Source organism: Salmo trutta, chromosome 17, assembly GCF_901001165.1.
Source record: "Salmo trutta chromosome 17, fSalTru1.1, whole genome shotgun sequence".
In the NCBI taxonomy this organism is placed as follows: domain Eukaryota; kingdom Metazoa; phylum Chordata; class Actinopteri; order Salmoniformes; family Salmonidae; genus Salmo; species Salmo trutta.
This window is the reverse complement of record NC_042973.1, coordinates 26,980,577-27,002,513: the sequence shown is the minus strand read 5'-3', so window position 1 is coordinate 27,002,513 and position 21,937 is coordinate 26,980,577. Positions and strand designations below refer to the sequence as shown.

The 21,937-nt window shown below is 42.2% G+C and overlaps 1 protein-coding gene across 2 annotated transcripts in view; it reads left to right on the top strand.

Annotated features, from left to right (window-relative positions):
• Positions 1-21,937, top strand: part of necab2 (N-terminal EF-hand calcium binding protein 2) — a 117,281-nt gene that overhangs the window by 19,426 nt on the left and 75,918 nt on the right. The window lies entirely within an intron of this gene.

Below are 21,937 nucleotides of genomic sequence, written 5' to 3'. Positions count from 1 at the left end.
GCTAACCCAACACTTCTTCCTCTGCTATAATGCTCTTTTTGTTCCCCTCTTTATTCCAGTATTTTGGCTCTTGTGCCTTTGGTGAGCTCACAGGAGTGTTCAATCAATCAAATTTATTTATAAAGCCCTTACTGATGTCACAAAGTGTTGTACAAAAACCCAGCCTAAAACCCCAAACAGCAAGCAATGCAGGTGTAAAAGCACGGTGGCTAGGAAAAACTCCCTAGAAAGGCCAGAAACTAGGAAGAAACCTAGATAGGAACCAGGCTATGAGGGGTGGCCAGTCCTCTTCTGGCTGTGCCGGGTGGAGATTATAACAGAACATGGCCAAGATGTTCAAATGTTGATAGATGACCAGCAGGGTCAAATAATAATAATCACAGTGTTTGTCGAGGGTGCAACAGGTCAGCACCTCAGGAGTAAATGTCAGTTGGCTTTTCATAGCCGATCATTCAGAGTATCTCTACCGCTCCTGCTGTCTCTAGAGAGTTGAAAACAGCAGGTCTGGGACAGGTAGCATGTCCGGTGAACAGGTCAGGGTTCCATAGCCGCAGGCAGAACAGTTGAAACTGGAGCAGCAGCACGGCCAGGTGGACTGGGGACAGCAAGGAGTCATCAGGCCAGGTAGTCCTGAGGCATGGTCCTAGGGCTCAGGTACTCCAAGAGAGAGAAAGAAAGAGAGAAAGAAAGAGAGAAAGAGAGAGAGAGCAAATTAGAGAGAGCACACTTACATTCACACAGGACACCGGATAAGACAGGAGAAATACTCCAGATATAACAGACTGACCCTAGCCCCCCGACACACAAACTACTGCAGCATAAATACTGGAGGTTGAGACAGGAGGGGTCGGGAGACACTGTGGCCCCATCTGACGATACCCCCGGACAGGGCCAAACAGGCAGGATATAACCCCACCCACTTTGCCAAAGCACAGCCCCCACACCACTAGAGGGATATCTTCAAACACCAACTTACCATCCTGAGACATGGCCGAGTATAGCCCACAAAGATCTCCGCCACGGCACAACCCAAGGGGAGGGGGGGGGGGTCGACCCGGACAGGAAGATCACGTCAGTGACTCAACCCACTGAAGCGACGCACCCCTCCTAGGGATGGCATGGAAGAGCATCAGTAAGCCAGTGACTCAGCCCCTGTAATAGGGTTAGAGGCAGAGAATCCCAGTGGAGAGAGGGGAACTGGCCAGGCAGAGACAGCAAGGGCGGTTCGTTGCTCCAGTGCCTTTCCGTTCACCTTCACACTCCTGGGCCAGACTACACTCAATCATAGGACCTACTGAGGAGATTAGTCTTCAATAAAAACTTAAAGGTTGAGACTGAGTCTGCGTCTCTCACATGGGTAGGCAGACCATTCCATAAAAATGTTGCTCTATAGGAGAAATTCTAGGGACAGTAAGGAGGCCTGCGTCTTGTGACCGTAGCGTACGTGTAGGTATGTACAGCAGGACCAAATCGGAAAGATAGGTAGGGATAGGTAGGAGCAAGCCCATGTAATGCTTTGTAGGTTAGCAGTAAAACCTTGAAATCAGCCCTTGCCTTAACAGGAAGCTAGTGTAGAGAGGCTAGCACTGGAGTAATATGATCAGATTTTTTGGTTCTAGTCAAGATTCTAGCAGCCGTGATAAGCACTAACGGAAGTTTATTTAGTGCTGTTTCCGGGTAGCCGGAAAGTAGAGCATTGCAGTAGTCTCACCTAGAAGTGACAAAAGCATGGATTTTTCTGCATCATTTTTGGACAGAAAGTTTCTGATTTTTGCAATGTTATGTAGATGGAAAAAAGCTGTCCTTCAAACAGTCTTGATATGTTCGTCAAAAGAGAGATCAGGGTCCAGAGTAACGCAGAGGTCCTTCACAGTTTTATTTGAGACGACTGTACAACCATCAAGATTAATTGTCAGGTTCAACAGAAGATAACTTTGTTTCTTGGGACCTAGAACAAGCATCTCTGTTTTGTCCGAGTTTAAAAGTAGAACATTTGCAGCCATCCACTTCCTTATGTCTGAAACACAGGCTTCCAAGGAGGGCAATTTTGGAGCTTCACCATGTTTCATCGAAATGTACAGCTGTGAGTCATCCGCATAGCAGTGAAAGTTAACATTATGTTTCCGAATGACATCACCATGAGGTAAAATATATAGTGAAAACAATAGTGGTCCTAAAACGGAACCTTGAGGAACACCAAAATTTACAGTTGCCGTGTTGCTTAGAGAACGGCAGTTGTTCTAGTTCCAGCCTACTGATAGAAATGTGCCCATAGAGTGAGTCCTCTATCCCAGCAGAAAGGGGAACTGCACAGAATGCTAACAGAGGTGACCTTGAAGTCTGCTCTATTTGCTGTTGTTTGTGCTGTGTACATGCCCTGGTTATCTCTGTTAGCAGTGGTCACTGTCCCTACATGGTGTCCTCTATACTTGCCACCTCCCTGCAGGGTAGGCTGATCAGAGTCCCTTCTGCCCCATCACAGAGCTTACTTTCCCTGGCCACAAATAGGACAGGAGTCAGGACAGAAGAGGCTGGGGAGCTGCACAGGTGAGCTGGAAGCTGATGAAGTGAACAGATAGAGCTGCTACACTCCTCCCTGTCTTGTCCTCTGTTCAGCATCATCTATTATTCAGGGGCCTCTTTGGGAGTTAGAACATCATCTGAACCAGGGCTGTCGCCAGTGTCAGGAAAGGACAGTGCGCATACACACGTACCCATGCATTTCTACTTCATCCATTTTCCTCTCCCTCTTTCTCTCTCTCTCTGTCTACCTGCCACTCTCTCGCTCACTCTGTCTGTCTTTCTCTCTCAAAGTTACCATAAAATGTACTGTATAAACAAAGATATACACAAAGTGTACACACACACGCACACACTCTCTCGCTCTCCCTCGCTCTCAGTGACTTTCCCTCTTGTATGTGTTTGTCATCATCCCTGTGTGAATACCTGTCAGACACCTCTCCTCCCAGCAGGATAAATTCCTGTCTCTATGCTGCCTGGTGCCCTTGTCTTGTCCCTCTCTTTTTGGGTTTAATTATTGTTTGTGATGCTCCGTAGATTTCTGACTCATTTAGCTTGAGGTAATTATTGTAACTCACAGCGATAAGGAGTCAACAGTCATTTAGGGACGTTTGTTTATCCAATATTTTCTACATCTGCCTACATAGTGGTTTCAGTATTGGGCTAGGGTGAATGGTGGTTGTAATGGTGTGGTAATGGTGATTGGTGGACCTAAATGAGCAGCATTACCTCTGTGAACACTTGTAAACATGTGTTCCTCTAACAGCCAGTCCCAACCTTGCTCATTTATTAATTAACCTGGAGTCAGCCTGGGGATAGTGCTTAGGAGTGGAAAGGGCTGGAGAGAGAGGACACTGTGGAAGAGAAGAGCAGGGTGCTCATGGTTTATTCAGCATCAACAGCCAGCATGATAGAATCTGCTCACTAACCTTGAGCCTCAGATAGACCATTCTATTCCCCCTGACAAGACCAGGGCCCGGTTTCCCAAAAGCATCTTATTAACCTTTCTGGGAAGGGGGTTCCGCTAGCGGAACACCTGGCCTACAGCCAGTGAAATTGCAGGGCGCCATATTCAAACAACAGAAATCTCATAATTAAAATTCCTCAAAAATACAAGTATTATACACCATTTTAAAGATAAACTTCTCGTTAATCCAACCACATGTCCGATTTCAAAAAGGCTTTACGGTGAAAGCACACCATGCGATTATGTTAGGTCAGCGTCTAGCCACAAAAAAAACAGCCATTTTCCAAAGAAGGAGAGGTGTCACAAAAGTCAGAAATAGCGTTAAAATGAATCACTAACCTTTGATCTTCATCTGGTGGCACTCCCAGGACTCCATGTTAGACAATACATGTTTGTTTTGTTCGATAAAGTTCATCTTTATGTCCAAAAACCTCATTTGAAATTGGCGTGTTACGTTCAAAAATGCATTCTCTCAAACAAACATCTGGTGAAAATGCAGAGAGCCACATCAAATTACAGAAATACTCATCATAAACATTGATATAAGATACAAGTGTTATACATACGATTAAAGATACACTTCTTGTTAATCCAGCCGCTGTGTCCGATTTCAAAAAGGCTTTACGGTGAAAGCACACCATGCGATTATGTTAGGTCAGCGCCTAGCCACAAAAACCATACAGCCATTTTCCAACCAAGGCGAGGTGTCACAAAAGTCAGAAATAGCATTAAAATGAATCACTTACCTTTGATCTTCATCTGATGGCACTCCCAGGTCTCCATGTTAGACAATAAATGTTTGTTTTGTTCGATAAAGTTCATCTTTATGTCCAAATACCTCCTTTTTGTTCGCACGTTTAGTCCAGTAATCCAAATGCACAAAGTGCGGGCACAAAGTCTAGACGAAAAGCCAAAAAAGTTCCATTTGAGTTCGTAGAAACATGTCAAACGATGTTTCTAATCAATCCTTAGGGAGTTTTTATCATAAATATTCAATAATGTTACAACCAGACAATACTGTTTTCATTAGAAAGGAAAGGGAACGGAGCTCACGGCCACGCGCGTGACTAAACTAAAGGCTTTCACCTGGGCCATGTGCTTAGAGTGCTCTTATTCGCTCCCCTTTCACAATAGAAGCCTGAAACAACTTCTAAAGACTGTTGACATCTAGTGGAAGCCTTGGGAAGTCCAATCTGACCCCACAGACACTGAATATTCGATAAGCATTCACTTGAAAACTTCAACCTCAGAATTCCCACTTCCTGGTTGGATTTTTCTCAGGTTTTTGCCTGACAAATGAGTTCTGTTATACTCACAGACATTATTTGAACAGTTTTGGGAACTTTAGAGTGTTTCCTATCCAAATCGATTTTCATCCAAACTTCCCAATGCTGCCCCTTATCCCTAAAGAGTTTTAAGGCTAAGCTCATGGTTAGAACCTTCGTAGGAGCATCGCTAAATCTCCAAGATGTATCGCAAAACCATCGTTAACGTTGCACTTGAAAACGCACGTAATATAATGCCTGCCTCAGAACACTCGTAGAACAGCTAAGTGCGTCGTTAGATAATTTTTTTTGTCCCTCCCACGTCACTTTATACAAATAGGATCTCTGCTAAATATAGAATCACATGGTTTATCCGTCTCTCTGTGATCGCCGATAGCTTCAGAACAAAGTTGACTACAAATACAAAGTTGCCAACGTCTTTGCAATTATACAGTACAAACAAGCGAAGTATAAAAATATGCTTCAAATAAAAATATGACTGCATTATAATGTATACAGTAAGCTATAGGCTTATTTCAATCATATTCAAATACATTTCATGTTCAATTAATTGAGTTCTATTTTGCTACTTGTAGACTACTGTCTGTGTCTCAATATATTTCATGATGTGTAGCCTAATGTGTGCAATGATGTGCCAAATCGGTGTATTTTTATTGGTTAGACAATATTTGCAGCCAGAGGTGGTAATATCTCTCTAAAAGCTGATCCGTCGTCAGTATTGAGAAATAATTATAATGTTAAGGTTACATTTTTAAATAGAGAAAGCTGATCTGAAAGCTGATCTGTCCTGTATACATTGTCAATGGTATACATTGTCAATGGGGAGGGAGAGCTATGGCACTGAAGTTTAGTGCTCAGCGAAACCAAGACGTCCAGCAAATGAAGGAAACAAAAATCACCTTAGCTGTGTTCGAATACCCATACTAACCTACTGTATACTACATACTTAATGAGGATATACTACATACTATTAGTTCATTTTAGTATACTGTAAACTAAAGGTATCCTTTAAGTTGAGTGTACTAGCGCTTCGCCTGTGTACTGGAAGTTGATGCTGTTGCTATGCAACTTCTTGCTAGCTTGTTAGCATAACAAATTACTAACTAGACATCTTACGACTTTATTAACAATGTCCATTGAGAACGAACAACGACTATAAAACTTAGCTAGGCCAAGAATGACGTGAATAATCTAGTCATTAAACGTTGGGTAGTTAGTTAGATAGCATATAGTTAATATACTGGCAAGTTCGATGTATTAGTAGCCAACTAACGTTAGGTAGTTAACTAACATACCGGTACATACAAGCAATTATTGTAGTTATATGCTCTACTGTTTGTAAGGCTAGTGTAGCAAAACAAATTGTCAGCCAACATAACGTGTAACATAACTTATTTAAAAAGTCATTACTTTTTTATTACATTGCTCAACATTTTCTTAACATTTATCATAATTAGTTAAAGCAATTAATATTTACTTTTTGTACTTATATTTGTATCCGCTCTCGTTGGACTTCGGCTGCGTATTTTCCGCCATTTTCTTGAAATCTGAAAATGTTGTGAAACCACGCCCATTTTCGGAAGAATTGCATTATGGGCTCTAAAAGCACGGAATTGGTGTCCACTGTTTGTATACTTTAGAATTTTGGCGAATGTAGTACGACATCCGGGAACATTTGGCATACTAACTATATCCATACTATGACCGATAAGCATACTACATACTCAATTTACGTCACAAATAGTAAGGTTAGTGAGGTTAGTATGAGCATTCGAACACAGCTCTTGTAACATTGCAGCAGCAGAAGCCGAACAACTGTGAAACATCAAAATCATCAGGAATCTTTTAAAGGTGTTTGAAAATGATTTTGGCACCCGCAGGTCTGTTGAAGTCTCACTACCCAATGCCAGGAGTTGCTGGCTAATTAAAACACACTTTGGGCCTCAAGCAAAGAGCTTTGGGTTTGTTCCCATTTTATATTGTTCTGTTTTTTTCCCCTTCTCTCTTTCCAGTACTCTATCCAGATTAATTAGGTTTAGATTGTTTTTCTCAGAATAAGCAACAGAGCGCTGCTGTTTTTGAATGTAGAAGTATCAAAAAACGGTAAGCAGGAATGTTTGGGTTTGTGATAAGCACAGTGTTCAGTGGGGCCTACTGGGCAAATAGAAGGGTGTGTTTCTGACTTTCCTCCAAAGCTGTCTGTCTCCCTGCAGTGTTTAATCACACACAGAGAAACCCTGAATCACAATGCCCTGAAACCATGCAGCACATCAAGAGCAACCCAAATCTGTGTTTTCAGACAGACCCAACATCCTTAAGTACTTTGGAAAAATTTGGATTTTTGACTGATGCGTTGGTGGTACCTCTCTCAGGTAATGCCTATGGGAGTGAGTCAGAGCCATCCAGGAGCTGTGCTGTGCATACATACTCTAGGGGATTTAATGGCCGCTGTCCCATCAGACCACACCAGGGAAGAGGAGAGACAGTGGAGTGATTAGATGGCTGGGAGCTGCTTGGTGTGTCTGAGGGGGATTGATGCTGGAACTGGACAAGACCTTAGGTCAGCACCACTGTTTATTTGTTTTCCATTTAGTGTCTACGGACCACAGTCCCTGTTTAAATGAGAGGGAAAAATCATCATACAACCTTTTAGTTTTAATCAGTACCTCTTCTCTTATACGAGGCCATAGATCCAGGTTCTCCCTATCTAGACTCTATAGCAGCCCTGCCATGCAGACTGCTTATCTCTGTGTTATAGCTACTGTATATACAGTATAACATACATTATTACCCAATGATACATCCTACTACATTCTGAAAATGTGTTAGGCTTTGATTGGAGTAAAGAGAGACTAAAAGAGTCTGATATTTTCATGAAATGTCTTGATTTTATGTATTTTGGATCAAAGGCTCAAAGTTAAGATGCCCTTTTGAAGATTTTTTCTCTACCTGAACCTTCTTAAGGTGCTGAAAAGCTTAGCACTGAGAATAAGGCTTTGCCATCCATTCCCCTGTGAGCTGTAACATCCATACTCTGAGCATTCATGATATGATTCAACATTGGCTAGTATGGAGTCAAATCCGATTCAAAAGTTGAATGTGCGCGAGATTGTGCGCACCAGCAAGATGAAACATCATTGCACAAGTCGAGAGAGAAGAAATGTGGTTGAGGGAATCAGAGGACGGTCCTGCGAGTGCACAGGCCAGTTGAGAGTGCAAATTAAATTTATACATATACTGTAGAACTGTAAGCAAAGAAACGTGATTCAAATGTATAAAAAATACACTTGAACACATTAAATTGCCAACCAGCAATAGTCACAAATTGCTCTCTCAAGTCTTGGCACCTTTTGGGTTTGGATTTCTGGCAGATGGGGGGCAGGCTTAAAAGCGGGTGTGTGTCTAGAAACCTTAGATCGATGACTTTCACTGGCGTGAAGGACAAACTAACAAATTCCTGCCCCTGGCCAGTCCAGTGTTGTGATTGGCTATTACGCTGCCTGAAACCCGTCGTGTGATTGGTTGAGCCTTCTGTTTTTTGGCCCTCAAATAGATGCACTGCAGAGCTGTCTGTTAAGCTATCTGAGCAGTAAACACCAAACGGCTTGGGAAACAAAGCAGCTTGATAGCCAAATTATTTGGGAAATAAATTCAAATAGGTGTACTATACCTTTATTTGAGTGGAATCTACTTGCTAAAGTTAGCTAGCTAATTACTTGTTAACCAGAAATGTTCGTCTGTCAAACGAAAAGCAGACAGTCAGCTCTAGCAAACACCATAAAACGAGTCCACTAATTTAAGGCAGGATCCAATATTTAAGGTATTAAGCCCAAGGACACACACACGAACAGCACATGGGGATTTTTAATTATATGAAGACACAAAGGGGATCATCTGCTGCTACAGTTCATACAGTAAATAAACAGTCCCAAATAATAGAATGTAAACTGACATATGATAAACCTGCTAAACTCAGGTTAACATGTCAGAATCAGCTTTATTCGCCAAATACATTTGCATGTACAGGAATTTGACTCTGTGAAATGGTGTTAAACAGAATATACTGACAAAATTTATAGACACAGAATTTCCACAGATCCACATACACTATGAACACTAAGCTAAAAACTATAGACTACACTATGAAAACTATAAGCTACATTTTAAATTATGCAAGAGATGTGCAAAGAATAATGTGCAGTTCTGTGATGATAGTGCAGGGTGCATGGTCTGTGGATGAATAGTGCAGGGTGCAAAGTCCATGGATGAGAGGACCATGGTGGAACAGGTGGCCGGACGGTGAGGGCCACGGTGCAGGGGAAGAAACTGTTCAGGTGGCGGGAGGTTTTGGTCTTTGGAAGAGGGGGTGGAAGGAGTTGGCGATGATCTTTCCTACATGCTTCCTTGCCCTGGAGACGTGCAGGAGATTTATGGAGGGCAGGTGGCAGCCAATGACCCTCACAGAAGCCCAGACAATCTGTTGCGGTGATCGAGGAGGTGAGGATGGAATGTGTACTGAATCAGTACACACAGCATTCAAAGGAGGACTGAGGACAAAACAAAGCCATGCATTCACCAAACATTGTGCTGATGAAAACCGATTTGTTTTATTGTAATTATCTGATTGGGAACTGCCATTGTCTATCACCCTCAAAATCAACTCTGGACCTCCAAAGTCAGTTCCACTCCTTTTTGTCATTGTTACCCTCTAATCAGGGACTGATTTTAGACCTGGGACACCAGGTGGGTGCAATTAATTATCAAGTAGAGCAGAAAAACAGCAGGCTCCGGACCTCGTAGGGTAAGAGTTGAATACCCCTGGTCTGTCAATTACAGAATCTCAAATTATTTCAATCTGGCATATTCCCCCCCCCCCCCCCCCCACAGTTTTCTGATAAAAAAATATATGTACAGTACCAGTCAAATGTTTGGAAACACCTACCCATTGCAGGGTTTTTGTTTATTTTTACTATTTTCTACATAGAAAATAATAGTGAATAATAGTGAAGACATCCAAACTATGGAATAACACATAAGGAATCATGTAGTAACCAAAAAAGTGTTAAACAAATCAAAATATATTTTAGATTTTAGATTCTTCAAAGTAGCCACCCTTTGCCTTGATGACAGCTTTGCACACTCTTGGCATTCTCTCAACCAGTGTCATGAGGAGTGCTTTTCCAACAGTCTTGAAGGAGTTCCTACATGTGTTGAGCACTTGTTGGCTGCTTTTCCTTCACTCTGCGGTCCAACTCATCCCAAACCATCTCAACTGGGTTGAGGTCGGGTATTTGTGGAGGCCAGGTCATCTGATGCAGCACTCCATCACTCCATCACTCCTTGGTCAAATAGCCCTTACACAGCCTGGAGGTGTGTTTTGGGTCACTGTTCTGTTGAAAAACAAATGATAGCTCCACTAAGCGCAAACCAGATGGGATGTCGTATCGCTGCAGAATGCTGTGGTAGCCATGCTGGTTAAGTGTGCCTTGAATTTTAAATAAATTACTGACAGTTTCACCATAAAGCACCCCATCACACCTCCTCCTCCATGCTTCACGGTGGGAACCACCCATGTGAAAATCATCCGTTCACCTACTCTGCGTCTCACAAAGACATGGCGGTTGGAACCAAACCATGATACCAAAGGACAGATTACCACCGGTCTAATGTCTATTGCTCGTGTTTCTTGGCCCAAGCAAGTGTCTTCTACTTATTGGTGTCCTTTAGTAGTGCTTTCTTGGCAGCAATACGACCATGAAGGCCTGATTCACGCAATCTCCTCTGAACAGTTGACGTTGAGATGTGTCTGTTACTTGAACTCTGTGAAGCATTTATTTGGGCTACAATTTCCTAGGCTGGTAACTCTAATGAACTTATCCTCTGCAGCAGAGGTAACTCTGGGTCTTCCATTCCTGTGGCGGTCCTCATGAGAGCCAAATTCATCATAGCGCTTGATGGTTTTTGCGACTGCACTTGAAGACATTTTCAAAGTTCTTGACATTTTCCGTATTGACTGACCTTCATGTCTTAAAGTAATGAGGGACTGTCGTTTCTCTTTGCTTATTTGAGCTGTTCTTACCATAATATGGACTTGGTCTTTTACCAAATAGGGCTATCTTCTGTATACCACCCCTACCTTGTCACAACACAACTGATTGGCTCAAATGCATTAAGAAGGAAAGGAATTCCACAAAATTAACTTTTAACAAGGCACACCTGTTAATTGAAATGCATTCCAGGTGACTACCTCATGAAGCTAGTTGAGAGAATGCCAAGAGTGTGCAAAGCTGTCATCAAGGCAAAGGGTGGCTACTTTGAAGAATCTGAAATATAAAATATATTTTGATTTGTTTAACACTTTTTTGCTTACTTCATGATACCACATGTGTTATTTCATAGTTTTGATATCTTCACTATTATTCTACAATGTAGAAAATAGTAAAAAAAAAATAGAAATATTAGTTGGTGTCCAAACTTTTAAAGACATTAAGGATGTTCTCTCAAGTGTGCTGTTTAGTAGGTAGCCCATTTAGGCCTGCCTCTTTAAATGTTTGCTGTTGTGGCTTTCAGTAAGGTTCATGGAATTTGCTACTCAACCATCATAGCTAATGCTATTTTCTCTCTCTAACCCATGTGTCTTATGCCTCTCTCTCTCAGCTGTACTGTCTGTGAAGTTCTCCTACTGTAGCAAGCTTGGTTGCCAGCTGTAGTAAGAGAGTTGTATACATGTGGCAGTGTACAGTATAGCCCTATAAGTATCCACAAGTATAGTAGTATGTGTCCACTGAGACAAGTGACTGAGATTCTCAGAGCAATTTATCTCAAATGCATTGATGTGAATATAACCTTTTATAGTAGCTTGAGGACATTTTCCTATCGCAGTAAAAGGCCTGTGTCTCACCAGTGATCTCAGAATGTCTTCCTCTGCGTCCTGCAGGGTGGATATATAGTATTTACGTAGCCTAACACCACTATCATATGCCATCCTACTGGCAGTACTGTCACTGGCAGCCTGGGGGAGGGAGTGGGCAGAGACCGCCCTATCCGAAACTCCTCTCCAGCGATCGCTCACAGCAAGGATCACGATTCTCCATTTAATTATGTGCTTATTTAACTGGAAGAGAGTGAGGACTGCCAGCAGGGGAGACGTTATGAAATAACGAGATTCAGCAAAACTGTTGTTGAAGCCATTTGGTTGTTGCTGCGGGGGGACTGTGCTGAACACAGGTTCATGCAGCATACAGTCTGAGATATACTGTATACTGTAGATAAAATACCTGTGCAGTACACACAGTGAATGCACACTGTCAATGCATAAGAACATGCATACCAGCAAAATAAGTGCTTGCCTGTAGTATTATTATTTTATTTTACTTTCATACTCAAATTAAGCAATAGATCCCAGTTGTCCATCCAATTTCCTGTGAGGTGTAGAAGTGAATCATAAATGGGACCTTTCTGCTCAAAGTCTCTTAGAAACAGACAGATAGTCTCTCTGACCTTTTTACTAACCAGAACAAACAAACCACTCAATACGACAGGACTGCAGCACTGCACTGTGTGTCCTGGCATAGATTACATTATATATGCCATTTAGCAGACGCTTTTATCCAAAGCGACTTACAGTCAGTGGTGGAAACAGTACTAAATTGTCATACTTGAGTAAAAGTAAAGATACCTTAATAGAAAATGACTCAAGTAAAAGTGAAAGTCAGCCAGTAAAATACTACTTGAGTAAAAGTATTTTGTTTTAAAAATACCTAAGTATCAAAAGTAAATGGAATTGCTAAAATGTGCTTAAGTATCAAAATGTAAAAGTATAAATCATTTCAAATTCCTTATTAGGCAAACCAGACAACACAATTTTCTTGTTTTTTTTATTGATGGATAGCCAGGGGCACACTCCAACACTCAGACATAATTTACAAATGAAGCATGTGTGTTTAGTGAGTCCACCAGATCAGATGCAGTAGGGATGACCAGAGATGTTCTCTTGATAAGTGTGTGAATTGGACAATTGTCCTGTCAAAATGTAATGAGTACTTTTAGGTGTCAGGGAAAATGTATGGAGTAAAAAGTACATAATTGTATTCAGGAATGAAGTAAAACTAAACGTTGCCAGAAAATATAAATAGTAAAGTACAGATGCCTCCAAAAAATTACTTAAGTAAAAATACTTTAAAGTACTACTTAAGTATTTTACACCACTGCTTACAGTCATGCATGCACCCAAATCGACCAAGGGTGTCAGGTAGCAGGATGGAAGAGTAGAGGTGACAGGGTGGCTGAGTTAGACTGAAGGTGGTGGTTAGAATCAGCCTTGGTCGATTTGGGTGCATGCATTTTCATCATCATCAGCTCTCTTTCTCTCTATGCTTCACATTTATTTTAGAGCACAGGGGTTGGTGACAGCCAATGAAGTGCTAACATGAGATGATGACATTAAGGAAGATTTGAAATATAAATAATATGATTGACATGGCTGGTAAGTGGCCAGAGTGTTGAGATTATCTCTGTTTGTTCTTGGCGAGGTATGTAAACCATCCTGAGGGTAATCTATCTGTGTGTTTCTGTTAATGACTGCCCTTTCTGTGCTCTCACTAATGAGCTGCGGTCATGATGGTGTCAATCACATGACATGGGGCATGGCTGGATGTGATGTGCTTCTCTGCGCCAGGGCTCAGCAGGGTAATTAACCAGGCTGCCTTGCTGTGTGTTTGTTTGTGTGTGTGTGTCTCAGAACTCTGTGTGATATCACAAAATTGTGTGTGTGTGTGTGTGTGTGTGTGTGTGTGTGTGTGTGTGTGTGTGTGTGTGTGTGTGTCAGAATTCTGTGTGATGTTACAAAATGAAACCTCCCCAAAGGTAGCCTTTGAGAATGGTAAAAAATGTCATAGGTTGAGCCTTAGAGGAAAAACAGCCCTCCAACCTCTTCCTCTGTCTCTCTTTTTCTCCCATGACCACTGTTGTTCAGGAGCAACTTTTATCACTGAAGGAGACTTTTGTCCCTCCAAATGATGCCCCCCAGCATATGGAGACCTTGACCTAACAAACGATAATTGCCTTGACATCTACAAGCGACAGGAGTACAGCAGTGGCAGCCTGTAGTCAAGTTGAAAGAACTCATTGCAGCAGCTGTACCCTTTCTCTAGTCCAGGGTTTCATAAACTATGGGTCGGGACCCAAAGTGGGCCCTGGGTCACGGGTTATGAGACTATATCTATAATCGCACACAATTTCTTCTTAATTTGGGGGAGGACGGTGAATTTGTCATTTGGGTCTCGAGCTGAAAAAGTGTCAGAACACCTGCTCTAGACAATGACTTTGAGGGAACTCCCCGTTATATTCCAAGTGCATCTAGTGGTCAAGTAGGGTGTATAGTTTTAGCCAACAAAATGGGTGAGGGAGGCACGGGGAGGGTTGTCAATAGCATTGGCACAGAATTGGCAATTATGGTGGTGGAAGGGGGTAAACGTACTTTATGTCTGTAGCACGTTATCCACAGACCAATTTCAGTGCCAATTTTGTACTGTATATGGTGTGTTGCCTCGGCTGCTTTCTCAGACTTATTTTTCTCTCTGACTATGAAGAGTTTAGAATTTAAACTGGCACAGTACAGTGCATGTTGCAACAGTGATAACAAGAAAGTAGTCTGACCCTGGTTGTTGTTCTGACTTAGAATATGTGGACAACTACAAATACCTAGGCGTCTGGTTAGACTGTAAACTCTCCTTCCAGACTCACATCAAACATCTCCAATCCAAAGTTAAATCTAGAATTGGCTTCCTATTTCGCAACAAAGCATCTTTCACTCATGCTGCCAAACATACCCTCGTAAAACTGACCATCCTACCGATCCTCGACTTCGGCGATGTCATTTACAAAATAGCCTCCAATACCCTACTCAATAAATTGGATGCAGTCTATCCCAGTGCCATCCGTTTTGTCACCAAAGCCCCATATACTACCCACCACTGCGACCTGTACAGCTCTCGCTGGCTAGCCCTCGCTTCATACTCGTCGCCAAACCCACTGGCTCCAGGTCATCTACAAGACCCTGCTAGGTAAAGTTCCCCCTTATCTCAGCTCGCTGGTCACCATAGCAGCACCCACCTGTAGCACGCGCTCCAGCAGGTATATCTCTCTGGTCACCCCCAAAGCCAATTCCTCCTTCGGCCGCCTCTCCTTCCATTTCTCTGCTGCCAATGACTGGAACAAACTACAAAAATCTCTAATACTTGAAACACTTATCTCCCTCACTAGCTTTAAGCACCAGCTGTCAGAGCAGCTCATAGGTTACTGCACCTGTACATAGCCCATCTATAAATTAGCCCAAACAACTACCTCTTCCCCTACTGTATTTATTTATTTTGCTCCTTTGCACCCCATTATTTCTATTTCTACTTTGCACTTCCACTGCAAATCTACCATTCCAGTGTTTTACTTGCTATATTGTATTTACTTCGCCACCATGGCCTTTTTTGCCTTTACCTCCCTTATCTCACCTCATTTGCTCACTTTGTATATAGACTTTTTTTTCTACTATATTATTGACTGTATGTTTGTTTTACTCCATGTGTAACTCTGTGTTGTTGTATGTGTCAAACTGCTTGCTTTATCTTGGCCAGGTCACAATTGTAAATGAGAGCTTGTTCTCAACTTGCCTACCTGGTTAAATAAAGGTGAAATAAAATAAATCAAAAATAAATATTGAGGATTGCAGTAAGAACACTGTGTGAGGTCTGAGGGTGAAGTGACAGCTTGTAGAAGAGCTTTGAAACTTTTCAATTGACTTTATTAGAATGTCCACTCCCCACCAACCTCCCAGTGCCCAGTTGCCCCTAGTTGCAGCACTCTGGAATCCTTCTTCTCCCATGAGGCCATTCAGCTCGCTGTTACCATGGCGTCACATTCATCCCTCTAAAATTGCATACTGTATCTCCAGATGGCTGAATGCTTTAATGAAATGAAAATCCAATCCAAGGTCAGATCCTGGCCTGATCTCATGTGTATTATATCTCCATAGAGGTTTGTATCTGCTGATTGAGTAGCACATCCTACGTTGTTTTATTCAGAATGTTCATTAACCGTGTAACGATCCTTCCCTTTGCCCTTACCTCATGGAAGACCTGCCATTGAACAGTAGCCTGGTTTAATTAAATCGTTCCTTCCAGGGATTTTTCTTCATGTCTGTTGGTTTCAAAGTGAATGTCCAATGTATTCAAACGCTTTCACTACTTCACAGACTAAGGATTTTCACCACACAGCATGAACCAAAAAATAATTGAAAATGGTTCATCCTCTGAGGAAATAAAAGTGTCTTATTAGATTAGTGCTCCTCTGAGTGAGTGGGAGTAGAATGTGGGATGTTATTATTGTCTACAGTCCAGTGTATTGATGGGCTATTCAAATTCTCTCCATTCACACCCCCCTCCTCCTCCTTTCTTCTTTATTTTCTCTCTTTTACCCCCTCCTTGGTCTGTAATGTTCCAACTTCCAAGTGACATTTCTAGTACAATATTAGATACCTCCATATTGCCAATTCTAAAGGCCATTTAGAGACTTAATTTAACCTGCGGAGGAAAAAAACCTTCTGGTTGTGAAATACGTTTTTTAACAGCAAACGACCATAATGCAGCAACACTACCACCATACGACCTCCTTTGTGCCCTCAACATTCTATATTATATTATTAACCATATAACATAATTACTCAACATACAGTGCATTCGGAAAGTTTTCAGACCCCTTGACTTTTTCCACATTTTGAGACATTACAGCCTTATTCTAAAATGTATAAACTTTTTAAAAAATCCTCATCATTCTACACACAATACCCCATAATGACAAAACACAAACATTTTTTTTTTTTGCTCATTTATAAAAACTTCAAAACAGAAATACTGTATTTACATAAGTATTTAGACCTTTTGCTATGAGACTCGAAATTGAGCTCAGGTGCATCCTGTTTCCATTGATCATCCTTGAGATTGATTGATTGGAGTCCACCTGTGGTAAATTCAATTGATTAGACATGATTTGGAAAGGCACACACCTGTCTATATAAGGTCCCACAGTTGTCAGTGTATGTCAGAACAAAAACCAAGCCATGAGGTCGAAGGAATTGTCCGTAGAGCTCCAAGACAGGATTGTGTCAAGGCACAGATCTGGGGAAGGGTACCAAAACATTTCTGCAGCATTGAAGGTCCCCAAGATCACAGTGGCTTCCATCATTATTAAATGGAAGAAGTTTGGAACCACCAAGACTCTTCCTAGAGCTGGACGCCCGGACAAACTGAGCAATTGGGGGAGAAGGGCCTTGGTCAGGGAGGTGACCAAGAACGCGATGGTCACTCTGACAGAGCTCCAGAGTTCCTCTGTGGAGATGGGAGAACCTTCCAGAAGGACAACCATCTCTGCAGCACTGCACCAATCAGGCCTGTATGGTAGAGTGGAAGCCAGACTGAAGCCATTCCTCAGTAAAAGGCACATGACAGCCCGCTTGGAGTCTTCCAAAAGGCACCTAAAAGTCTCTCATACCATGAGAAACAAGATTCTCTGGTCTGATGAAACCAAGATTGAACTCTTTGGCCTGAATGCCAAGCGTCATGTCTGGAGGAAAACATTTTAAAAACCTGTTTTTACTTTGTCATTATGGGGTATTGTGTGTAGATTGATGAGTGAAAAAAACCAAACAATTTAATCAATTTTAGAATAAGGCTGTAACGTAACAATATGTGGAAAAAGTGAAGGGGTCTGAATATTTTCCGAATGCACTGTAAAGCCACATTATTGACCATGAGACATTATAACTGACCATAATGACCATGAGACATCATTCGTGAAAATGAAATCTCCCCTGACCATGGAATGGTGTTAAGAACAATCAGAGCCCTTCTCCCATCGCTGCATGAATCTTAATCAACTTGACACATTGCTATTTTTGACTATAAAGCATAATTACCGTAATTTCCGGACTATTAAGCGCACCTGAATATAAGCCGCACCCACTGAATTTTAAAAAAAATATTATTTTGAACATAAATAAGCCGCACATGTCTATAAGCCGCAGGTGCCTACCGGTACATTGAAACAAATGAACTTTACACAGGCTTTAACGAAACACGGCTTGTAACAAAAATAAATAGGCTTTAACGAAACACGGCTTGTAACAAAAATAAAAAATTAGCAGTAAGCTTTAGTTGTCTTTTAGCACTGAGTCAATTCCTCATGCTGCTGTTTCCAACGTCTTATCATCGACTCATTAAGACCAAGCTCCCGTGCAGCAGTTCTATTTCCTTTTCCAACAGCCAGATCAATCGCCTTCAACTTGAAAGCTGCATCATATGCATTTCTCCGTGTCTTTGCCATGATGAGGGTGACAAAATGACTACCGTAATCAGAATGATGGAAGTTTGAGAGCGCTCGATTTAATCTAAACAGTAAACAAAAAAGTTGTTTGACCTTAACCCGTTCGGCAATTTCATTGGTCTAATGAAAGCTTCATGCCGCCAAAAAACTGAGCACATCACAGAATGTGTTTTTTGGAGAAAAAAAAATTGAAAGCGGGAAAAATCCATATATTAGCCGCGTCATTGTTTAAGCCGCGAGGTTCAAAGCCTGGGAAAAAAGTTGCGGCTTATAGTCCGGAATTTACGGTACTTAAAACAGCATTATGGATATTTGCATGCACGTACACACATACGCTGCGTGTGTGCACACATGCACAATTTGTACTGGGCAGTGACTATTGTTGATCTACTTGATTGATGATGATTACATGAAAGTCAGTGCCATTTCAATCAGCTCTTAGCCGCTGAATAAGAGGAAATGGTGATCATTTATTAAAGCTTCTTCACCCATCATATCTCCATAAAAAGTCTTAATGTACTGGATTATTATCTTTGATCATGCTAAATTTCCCATTGGTAGTCTGAGCACAGTGTCCTTTGTTATGATTTTGGGGGTGACTGATTTTGTATGTTGCGATAAGATTGGTTTGACTTCTTAGTAAGTATATTAGGATCCGATTGGTTGGGAGTGCTGTGTGTGCTCGGCTTCTATTGGCAGGTTGCCTATGCTGTGGGCTACTGTTCAGAGGTGTTCAGTTTAATCCGTTCACCACAGCCTCATAAAGGCCCCTCTGAGACCATGTAGCAGGAGTAGTGTAGATTACATCTGAATAATATTGGGTTATTGTTAATGAATTGATCCTGTCAGTGATGCTGCAGATCATAATGATGCAGGGTAGGGATGGGATGCAGTAATGAGGGTTGCGCTCCCTCCCCTGTTCCCATCATGACAGATGGTAGCCACTCAGAGGAGACATGGGACTTATACTATAGATAACTCAATCTCTGTCTCTACCAAGCTCTGTACTGTAGGAGTCTGCAGTATCACCGCTTCATAAAACCACTAATGATACAGTATGTTGATGTATGCTTCACACCTACGCTAAATTATTTTATGTGGTAACATCTGTTGGTGAGCATCTGTCCTGTGAGGAGTTTGTTGTGTTTCTTTATCGTGGCAGACAGGGCAGGTTTGGCTGTGCTGATTTGATGGACGGCAATAAGGAAAGCTGACAGCCTTGTGAGAGCCACTTGTGTTCCTCATATATCAGCCAAAACCGGTCTCTGGGACCGGCCCTGGCTCTGTGTGGGGCCGATCCTCGTTGTGCGTGCACACACGCTATCATTTTCAGACTCTCTCTGTATGTATTTATTAAGATCCCCATTGTAGCAGCTACTCGTTCTGGGCTCTAAACACGAATGAGACAATTATCACAACAAAACAACGGCCTACATCGTAACAATACATTATACAATACATTGTTACATTATAACTCTATTACAAATGTACAATATTACAATGTGTGGGTGTGTAGAGTCAATGTGTTAGTGTGTGTGTGAGTCCGCGTTGTTTTAAGATGTAAGTTACTTAATGTGGAAGAGTTCCATGTAGTTGTGGCTCTATGTAGTACTGTGCATTTCCCAGCGTCTGTTCTGGACTGTGAAGAGACCCCTGGTGTCAGCTCTTGTGGGGTAAGTTATGGGTGTCTGAGCTGTGTGCTAGTCGTTTGAACAGACAGCTCGCTGCTTTCAACATGTCAACACCTCACACAAAGACAAGTAGTGATGCAGTCAATCTCTTCTCTTCTTTGAGTCAGGAGAGATTGACATGCGTGTTATTGATATTAGCCTTCGGTGTACATTTTAAGGGCCAGCTGTACTGCACTGTTCTAACTGTAATTTGCCGATGTCCTGCTTTGTGGCACTTCACCATATAACTGGGCAGTAGTCCAGGTGTGATAAAACCTGTAGGACTTGTTTTGTTGATTGTGATGTCAAGAAAGCAGAGTAGCACTTTATCATGGACAGACCTCTCCCCATCTTAGCTACCATTGATTCATCTGTCACACACACACACACACACACACACCTTCACTTTCAGACACTCCCAACCACAACTTTTTCTCTAATGAAATGTCCTGTCAATCCATCAGGAGAAGATATTCCTGTGTGTGGTAATCTTGCTTGGCAGGGGGCTATTCTCCTGTTCTGAACTGATGGATCACTGGCACAGACCATCTCAGGCAGGAGATAAAAGCTGTAAAAAGGTCCTTTATTAGTCTAGTACAAAAAAAGGAATTGTAAAGAGAGATAAGATGGGTCACTGGAAATGGGTCTCTACACCCTTTTCCTGGATTGGGTCATTAGAAATGAGGAAGATGGAGAACAGAGGAAAAGGGGAGAGATGCACACGGAGTCTGGTTGCCACGACAACCTGGAAGCCCAGCACCCCAACAAATTATGATGAAGGATAGAAATTAAATACAGAGTCTATGTCTGTTCTTATTCTTAGAAGAGTGCAGGATGTGAGACCCTGCTGGAAGTAAAAGTGCTAATTGCATCCCTTTTATCTGTAGCAGCGAGGTCTGCATAGTGTCATCTGTATTGCCGTCTGCCCACTCAGACACATTAGCTGAACCGTTCCCATCTGTCTGATGTACCCCTGTCTGTCCTCACTTCCTCCCCTCACTTCCTCCCCACACGCACATCACATTTTATTACAAAATAACACCACTGGCTATGAGGTCTTTTCATTGCTTTGAATCTAATCTGGGCTCTATCGGAAAAACGTGACCATCTGAGCAGAGCTTTTCAGGCAGCTTGGGGTTTATACTGTGTCTTTATCAGATCCTGATGCTTGCATACTGTATGAGTTATAGTCCACCTATCAGCCTGGAACACAGAGAATGTTCTTCCCTTTCCCGTTGGTGAACAGAGATAACACTGGAACCAGAGATCTGCCCACATCAGAACCTGATGTCCAGCCCATATCCCACTGTACCCACTGAGCTGCAGTAGTGGCCATATCCTCCAGGCCATATCCTCCAGCACACTCTAATTTGGAGAAGATAGGGCTGGGCTGGCGTGCTTATTCATGCGCATGGTATTCCTTAGTGGGAGTACTGCGGTAAAAGTGGGTCAGTGTTTAATTAACTGCTGGTGCAGTTGTGCTGTTCTGAGACTCTACTGCCTCATATGGAAACAGGGTAAGACAGGGGGACACAGAAGAGAGGTGGAGATGAGCCTGTGTTTAGTAGAAAGATGTTTCTCCTCTGTATCCATCCTCACCCTCTGTTCCAGCAGTTCACTCAGCTCTTAAGTGCCTATGCCTGTCTCTCAGGCACAAATAAGAGATAAATGACAGTGACCGTGGAGAGAGGAGAGAGAGGGGGACAGAAAGAGCAACGATGAAGGTAGAGAGAAGAGAAAGAACAGGGGAGGGATATCAATAGGATAGAGAGGAGGGCAGAAATAGACAGATGATGAGAGAGAGATGGAGGGAGAAAGAGAGAGGGGAACGTGCTGCTGCAGCCAAGAATGAGGGCCAGTTTTAATTCAAAGGACCACATTCAAAAGCTTTTCCCTTTAAATGTCCCAATAGTTCTGTTGGGTGGCAATAACGAAAAACACTCTCTTTATTTTGGCTTGCACGGTAGTCATTTTCATACACTGGAGTTTAGAGCCTACAATGGCTCCAATAGCCAAAAGTCCAGTTGAACAGCTTCAAGGGCAAACACAGTGGTTTCTCATTCACGTGGTGCGCCAGGCCACAGCATGGCTCCACAGACTCCTGTAGTCCAAATAATGCTGAC